Genomic DNA, 7364 nt, shown 5'->3' with positions numbered 1-7364 from the left:
CCCAGACTGTAAGTATTATTGGCAATGTTATATTCGTTTATAATAAACAGTTCATCTGTATTAATAGGTACTGCATATTTCTGTTTTCTCATGTTTGTGTTCCTTGACTCCTGTCCTTGTGCATCTTTGTCTCCTTTCTCTCCTTTGCCTTTCTCTCCTCTTCATACACACATATGCATAATTATAACTAACTTTTGCTTTCTCTCATTCCTTTGCTAGGTCTCTCATGTCTTCTCTCTTTCTTGTGTTAACACAGTTCTAGTATCAGTAAGCAACTGTAAAATTCCATACATATACATAATTTATATAAACATCGTTATTATTACTAATATTATTATTATTTTATAGTACAATGGTATATCACAGACATTGTCATTTGCTAGCTGCAATCATGTGGGAACAGGAATGCAAATAAATGCTAACAAAATTGTAATGGTAAGACACAATGCACACTAATGTGCTCTAGTGTACAGTGCTTGTACTAAGAGTGAGAGGGAGTATAGTATTCTGTTGAATCCATGTACATTTGATTATTTAAGATATGTCCAACAAAGTAACATTAATGCTTTGTTGCATTGGCTGAAGCATAATGATGGTAAGTGATATGTAATGTACATGTATTTCAATCAGGGGATTCCTGGGTAATTGACTAATTGTAATTGTAATTGTCACAGGCCTACATGTATGACACTGACTCACTAATTGAGTAAAGCAGAGGTACATGTACATGTACATTTACAGGAATGCCATTGCCACTATGTCTCAAATAAACAAATTATCACAACATTAACATTACTGAAAATCATTCTTTTGTAATAAATTTGAATTACCATTACAATTCATTGCTATGCACCTCTCTTTCTTTCTAACCTTTTTTTTCTTTAGTGCCTCAATCCTGCTATGTACCTCTATCTTGCAATGGACCAAGATACTCCTGATGTCATCACATAATGAGTCTTACATAATTCAAGTAAGCTCTAGTACATATTTCCCTTCTTATGTTACTTTCTTTGGTTTTAGGACAATAGCATCAAGACAACACTAAGACTAAAAACTGATTAAAATAATTATTTTTTTATAATCATTAATGTTTAAATGTAAGATTAGTTGACACTGTGCAGCAAATGACCTTCAGTAAGCAACACGCAGCATAAAAGTGGAAATGAATTATAGTTGTACCATACATTGTTGTATTCTTGTATGTTATTGTATGATTTAAGTTGCAAAAAAAAAATTTTAAATGTAATAATTATTTGCTACTACTATACAGCGAAGGCATGTAATATGAAGAAGTTCATGAGGCAAGGTCCTTTCACTTGATCCACTCCTACAATTGGAGATTTTGCAATACATAAGTTGCATAATGATCAATGATTTTTTTCATGTATGTGAGCAGTGCAATTCTGACTGTTGTCCAGTATCAGCAGGTAGGAATTCAAAATTACTTGTTTTGAAAAATAAGAGTACTAATATTGAATTAACAACTACAGAGATAATCAGCTAAACATACTTTCTGCTTGCTTAATGAGGGAAAGAAGCTGAAGGTTTTTAGCTAAAAACTCCAATGTTTTACATCACAAGTCCCAAAAATGCAATGAAGTTCTTAATACAATAATTAGCAAGTGCTACAGCATGGTTGAAAGGTTGTTGCAACCAAATTTCATATTTTGACTACTTTTGACCAAAACTTTGTTTCAGACATAATGTATATAACTATTGATTGGTTTACAGGGCTTGAAAAGCAAATTAGCTTCTGCTAAGACAAATTTTTATTGACCATTGCATTCAACTTTTAACCTTGCTGTAGCACTAGTTAATTATTGTATTAAGAACTTCATTGCATTTTTTGGGACTTGTGATGTTTTTTCTTGGAGTTTTCAGCTAAAAACCTTCAGCCCCACCCCCACATTAAGCATGCAGAAAGTATGTTTAGCTGATTATCTCTGTAGTTATTCATTCAATATTAGTACTTCTATTGTTCAAAACAAGTAATTGTGCATGCCTACCTGCTGATACCAGACAACAGTCAGAATTGCACTGCTAACATATAAGAAACAAATCATTGATCATTAAGCAACTTATGTATTGCTACATCTCTGATCTTTGGATTGGATCAAGTGAATGGACATTGACTCATGAACTGCTTTATATTACATGCCTTCGCTGTATAGTAGTAACATATAATTATATACATTTAAAAATATTTTTTGGCAATTTAAATCATAAAATAACATACAATAATACAAAAATGTATGTCAAACAATAATTCATTTGCACTTTTATGCTTTGTGTTGCTTACTGAAGGTCATTTGCTTCACAGTGTCAACTAATCTTACATTTATTTAAGTACGTACCTGTTAAAATTTTTAAATGAGTACAAGTACAAGTCCCTCATTTTTGCAAATTGTATTGAGTATGGGTACGAGTACTCTATTGTAGTACTATTTAAGCATTTGACCACACTCAAATAATTATTTAAGCCTGCTTGATACCTATGTACATGTACATGTGCATACAGGATGTGTAGTTCTTCATTTCAAATGTACGGTATGTAATTTTACTACTTTTGTTTCTTGAATTCCTGAAATTTGCATTTGCATGATGTACAATGTACATGTACATGATCATTAAGTAATTTTTCATCTTTAATTGATACAACTGTATAACATACTGTGTGTACATGTAGATATATGATGCTATTGTAATTCATCCTTGTGAGCCAGGAGTAACTGAATGGATTAATGTCTACAACCTAAAATGGTAAAGTCATTTATTGATATTTACGATAAAGTACTAGTACTACCAACTTAATTTGAACACTTTTAGGTGCGTCTTGTAGTGACAGACCAGTTCCTAATCTTTGTTGGACGGGACAGGGTCACCACTCCCTTGTATTTTGGGATTTGTGTATTTTAATGGGATTTATGGATATTTACCGTAAAGTACAAGTATTACCAACTTAATTTGAACACTTTTATGTGCGTTTTGTAGTGATGGACCAGTTCCTGCTTTTGTTGGACGGGGCGGAGTTGCCACTCCCTTGTACATGTATATTGGGATTTGTGTATTTTAAAGTCATTTATTGATATTTACGGTAAAGTACAAGTACTAACAACTTAATTTGAACACTTTTAGGTGCGTCTTGTAGTGACGGACTAGTTCCTGATCTTTGTTGGACGGGACAGGGTCACCACTCCCTTGTATATCGGGATTTGTGTATTTTAATGGGATTAATGGATATTTACCGTAAAGTACAAGTATTACCAACTTAATTTGAACACTTTTAGGTGCGTCTTGTAGTGATGGACAAGTTCCTGCTTTTGTTGGACAGGGTGGAGTCGCCACTCCCTTGTACATGTATATCGGGATTTGTGTATTTTAAAGTCATTTATTGATATTTACGGTAAAGTACAAGTACTAACAACTTAATTTTAACACTTTTAGGTGCGTCTTGTAGTCACGGATGCTTGTGTTAGAGAAAGTTAGTTGATGTCATGTACATGTAGCTATAATTTTTTGACTGCTTTATCATAGATTGGCTACAGGCAAGGACAGCCTCAGCCTGACATGTGTTAATCATATGATTGTTGACTGTTGAGTTGGGGGACTACTGTTTGTTATCCATTGTACCTGTAGAATGGACACAATGCAGTATCAGTAAGCCTTTTGTAATACATGTACATATAATACCGTATGGCTGGTAATTTCTTTGGGTCCTATATTTTGCGAAATCTACTAACAATCCAATTCGCAGATTTGAATTTCGTGTATTCTACCACGTGTACCATGCAGGTACCGTGCTAAATTAATTTTCATGAATCAATAAGGAATCCACGAAATCCATGAACTTTGCAACCCACAAAAATTACTGGCTATGCAGTAATGTCTGTCTTTAAATTATAAATACCGAAACTTAAAAGGATTTTAAAAAATTGTACCACTTGTGCTGCTCTTAAATTTTTACCATGCACTGTTTATCAATTATGCATTGAACTTCAAATATTTTTTAAATATTTGTGCATATCTTTTAATTCTTTAGGAACTTACTTGTTCTAGTAATTAGGTAATTTTATCTCCCTTCTCTCATTCCAGACTCGGTTGCAATGGAAGTTGATGTTCTCATTTTCCTTGTGTATGGCAGCTTAAGTGAAGCATGGATTTCAACAAATAAGCGAGTAGGAAACTTGCCATTATTGATTCTACCAGATAGCACTGCTACTTTTTCATTACTAAATGCAGTTTTGTTTTTATTGATAATTCTACTTATTGTAGCTTTTGCAAGCAAGTGACAGCATTAATGTTTTGCTATAAATATAATATTGCATTTATGAATATTATTACAGTCTCCATGAATATGATTACTTTCTTATGAATTAAAGTTTATGATAATTTAGTCTCACATGATTAAGTGAGAAACAGGAAGGGAATACGCTAACTTTGCACACGATGAATTTTGTTCTGAAAGAGTGAAGGTTTTGATAAAACTTTGTATATATAGATGGCAAAAAGCATCTGTTGAACCTAAATTATGACTAAAATTATTATTATAGGCATATGAAATAATATCTTATGTTTGATGTAATACACAATAGTCTCTAGAGCTTTTGTTTTATCCCCTTTTGACTTCATCACAAAATAAATGTGTGATTTGACCTACTTGGTGGTAGAAGTATTCACCTGGAGCTCATCCAACTGAGAACTTGGCTCTAAATGAAGTGAAACTCCTCACTATCTGTCTTCATTGCTAATGGCCATGCTTATTTACGTGTGTAGATTATTCATCATATGCTCTATGAGTCATATCCGGCGTCAAGAGCATAGCATATGGCACATCAATATCACTTCCTGTTTGCTATCCATGTGTGTATGTAGTATCTATAATGCAATAAATTTGAGTAGGTGCGGCTATAAGACTGTTGACTGTTCACTTTAACTGTGTATCGCTGTTTTATCCAAGTTACTTTTGTTGGACCCTGTTTAATAATTGAGGTAAAATTGAATGTTTCTAACAAAGATGTATGATGTATCTATAGAAGATGCCAAAGACACGAGCTAAGACAAGAAAAGTTGACAGGAGGACCCTAAGAAAAGAAAGATTTCATCATTTGGGAAAGAAAAGTTGGGAAAAGGTATGATTTCATGTAACTCTGTGTGTTAGTTAAGCATAGCTAGTGGATAGGAATGGTCCATAGAAGAGTTGCAGGAGAAGTACATGTAATTAAGGAGAGCAGTACCCTTTCCTATAAGCCTATGGCGTGGGTGAGGGCAATAACGAGAGTTGTGGCTCATTGTCAATCATCTTAAGTGGAATTGAAGGAAAATGTCTTGTTATGAGATGAAGTAGTACTATTAATAGCAAGCCAAACAGCTATTTTACTTATTGCATGACTCCTGAATGGATAGACTTTTTGTAACTTGTAGCATCACTTCACTTGTTGCTACAGCTAAGTCTTTGGTTGTTTTATACTTATATATCTAATTGCCATCAGCTGTTTTGCAAACGTTTTTGAAGCTTTTGTGTAACTTGGGGTATGTCTGTTTTTTACGATCGGTAGAGTATGTCACTAAATTTAAAAACCATGATTATAGAGGGAGGAAATAGTGTTCAAATGCACTATTTCCTTCCTACATAATGGTGTCACTAGGAACTATTATACACATATACAATTTGACCTATCTATGTAGGCAGAAATTAGTACCAAGCACTATTTTGTCCCTACAATACTATATGGAAGAATTGCACTATTTTGTTCCTACAATACTTAAGGGAAGAATTAATGCTTGCTACCCTATTTTGTCTCTATAATACTATGGGGAAGAATTTGTGCCCTCTGCACTTTTTTTCATAATGTAACAGCACTTTGTTTCCCTCACATACCGTAGTGGAAAATTTTGGAGGGAATTGAAGTTGGTGAACTTGGCATTTTGATAGCAAAACTCCAAAATAAAATCCACCATTTCAAGCCATTATATGCATGCTCAATGGTATGTGACCACAAATTTGCCAATTACCAAAATATAGTAATTTGCCGAATTCAACTCCCTCTAAAATTTCCTGCTATATGGGATAGCTACGCAACATTTATTTGGTCACCTTTAGCATTCCACCATGCATTTTGCAAGTATAATTAGCTACATAGACCAATACAACATTAAATAACATACATTTGTTAACTTGTTTGTAATAATCAATGTAGTTGGGTAACATATTCTGATACATTGCATCTTGATTTTCATGTCATAGATGGGAATAGCATGTAAAATATGTTTTTGAGACATTCAATCATGTGTTGTCTCATGTGTGACTGATCGACTATATTGTTAGCAGGATCATTTCCATAAAGAATAGATACTGCGTATGCTACTGCAAAGCAGGCACAATCCTTATCACCTTTTGCTTCACCAACCACGGTACTTCTACCATAGCAGATCCATAGAGGGCAATGAGCTGCTTCTTTAACTCTGAGTGAATGATCTCTGTGTAGAAGGAGTCATAAAGAAAAGCAATGCCATCCATAAAATGACTAGTAACCCAATGGTCCCCAAAGTTGTGGAAAAATAATGAATCATTTGTAGCCAGCTGAATGAGACTTAGTTTCTGAGTATACAAACACGACTGAATCATTGGCATGTCTGGAAATTGTTTTGACAGTAGTTTAGCAGTAGCTATGACATGCTTGTCTGAAAGGTGATGGGTTCCTTCTAGCTGTAAACAATCATTTTCCTGAAGATTTAATTCTTTTATCCAGTAGTTTACAGGACTAGCTGGTATCTCGTCAATGATGATGAGCAAAAGCATACCTGTATATGGGTATAACATAAAATTGATGGCACATGGTAATAAAAATGATATACATGTACCTACAAACATCTTGAAATTTTGATAACTGCAGTTTTTTCTCATCATATGACTTACACAATGTATCTTTACCCCAAAATAAAGCATGCTAGAGGTTATTGTCACAAAAAAGGAGACCTGTACCAAAATTATGTTGCATCACAAAAATTTCATAGCATTCAATACCCTTTGCCTTTCTGCCATCTCTTCCAGCCGTTCCAAACTGTTGGACTAATTCCTCAAATGTGCTAACCAAGTTTAACAACCTAGTCTATATTAGGAACATCTATACCCATTCCAGGTGCAGAAGTGCACACCATTAGCTATAAATATACATAAATTTGTTATCATTCTGGACCCAACAGACCATCTACTGTCATACAGAGTGGAGTGAAGCTAGAATGGATAGAGTGACAAGCTTCCTGATTTTTTAACTTCTTCTCTCTTTCAGCAGTTTTAAGAACTTGTAGTGGTGGTTTCCTAACATAAGAAGGAGCATCAGAGTCCACTATCCTCACGTCAAATA

General features: G+C 34.0%; 4 long non-coding RNA genes across 5 annotated transcripts; 3 read left to right on the top strand and 1 right to left on the bottom strand.

Annotated features, from left to right (window-relative positions):
• Window positions 1–7: 7 nt before the first annotated feature.
• LOC109589998 (uncharacterized) lies at window positions 8–1118 on the top strand. Its single transcript, XR_002189045.1, has 4 exons — window positions 8–267; window positions 349–435; window positions 886–970; window positions 1021–1118. It is a non-coding gene; the product is annotated as an uncharacterized LOC109589998 (long non-coding RNA).
• Window positions 1119–2844: 1726 nt separating this feature from the next.
• LOC109590001 (uncharacterized) lies at window positions 2845–4116 on the top strand. Of its 2 annotated transcripts, none has more exons than XR_002189049.1 (5): window positions 2845–2948; window positions 2992–3094; window positions 3445–3481; window positions 3535–3657; window positions 4093–4116. It is a non-coding gene; the product is annotated as an uncharacterized LOC109590001 (long non-coding RNA). The 2 variants fall into 2 exon arrangements; XR_002189048.1 differs by having other exon boundaries at window positions 4040–4116.
• Window positions 4117–4461: 345 nt separating this feature from the next.
• LOC109590000 (uncharacterized) lies at window positions 4462–5128 on the top strand. Its single transcript, XR_002189047.1, has 2 exons — window positions 4462–4989; window positions 5034–5128. It is a non-coding gene; the product is annotated as an uncharacterized LOC109590000 (long non-coding RNA).
• Window positions 5129–6744: 1616 nt separating this feature from the next.
• Window positions 6745–6947, bottom strand: LOC109589999 (uncharacterized). The gene is made up of 2 exons (XR_002189046.1): window positions 6862–6947; window positions 6745–6801 (listed from the first exon to the last, which is right to left on the bottom strand). It is a non-coding gene; the product is annotated as an uncharacterized LOC109589999 (long non-coding RNA).
• Window positions 6948–7364: the final 417 nt, after the last annotated feature.

The sequence above is a fragment of the Amphimedon queenslandica genome, unplaced genomic scaffold, assembly GCF_000090795.2.
Source record: "Amphimedon queenslandica unplaced genomic scaffold, v1.1 AMPQUscaffold_10632_Cont16580, whole genome shotgun sequence".
NCBI classification, from domain to species: Eukaryota; Metazoa; Porifera; class Demospongiae; order Haplosclerida; family Niphatidae; genus Amphimedon; species Amphimedon queenslandica.
The sequence above is the reverse complement of the archived record's forward strand: the minus strand, read 5'-3'. Positions and strand labels throughout refer to the sequence as shown.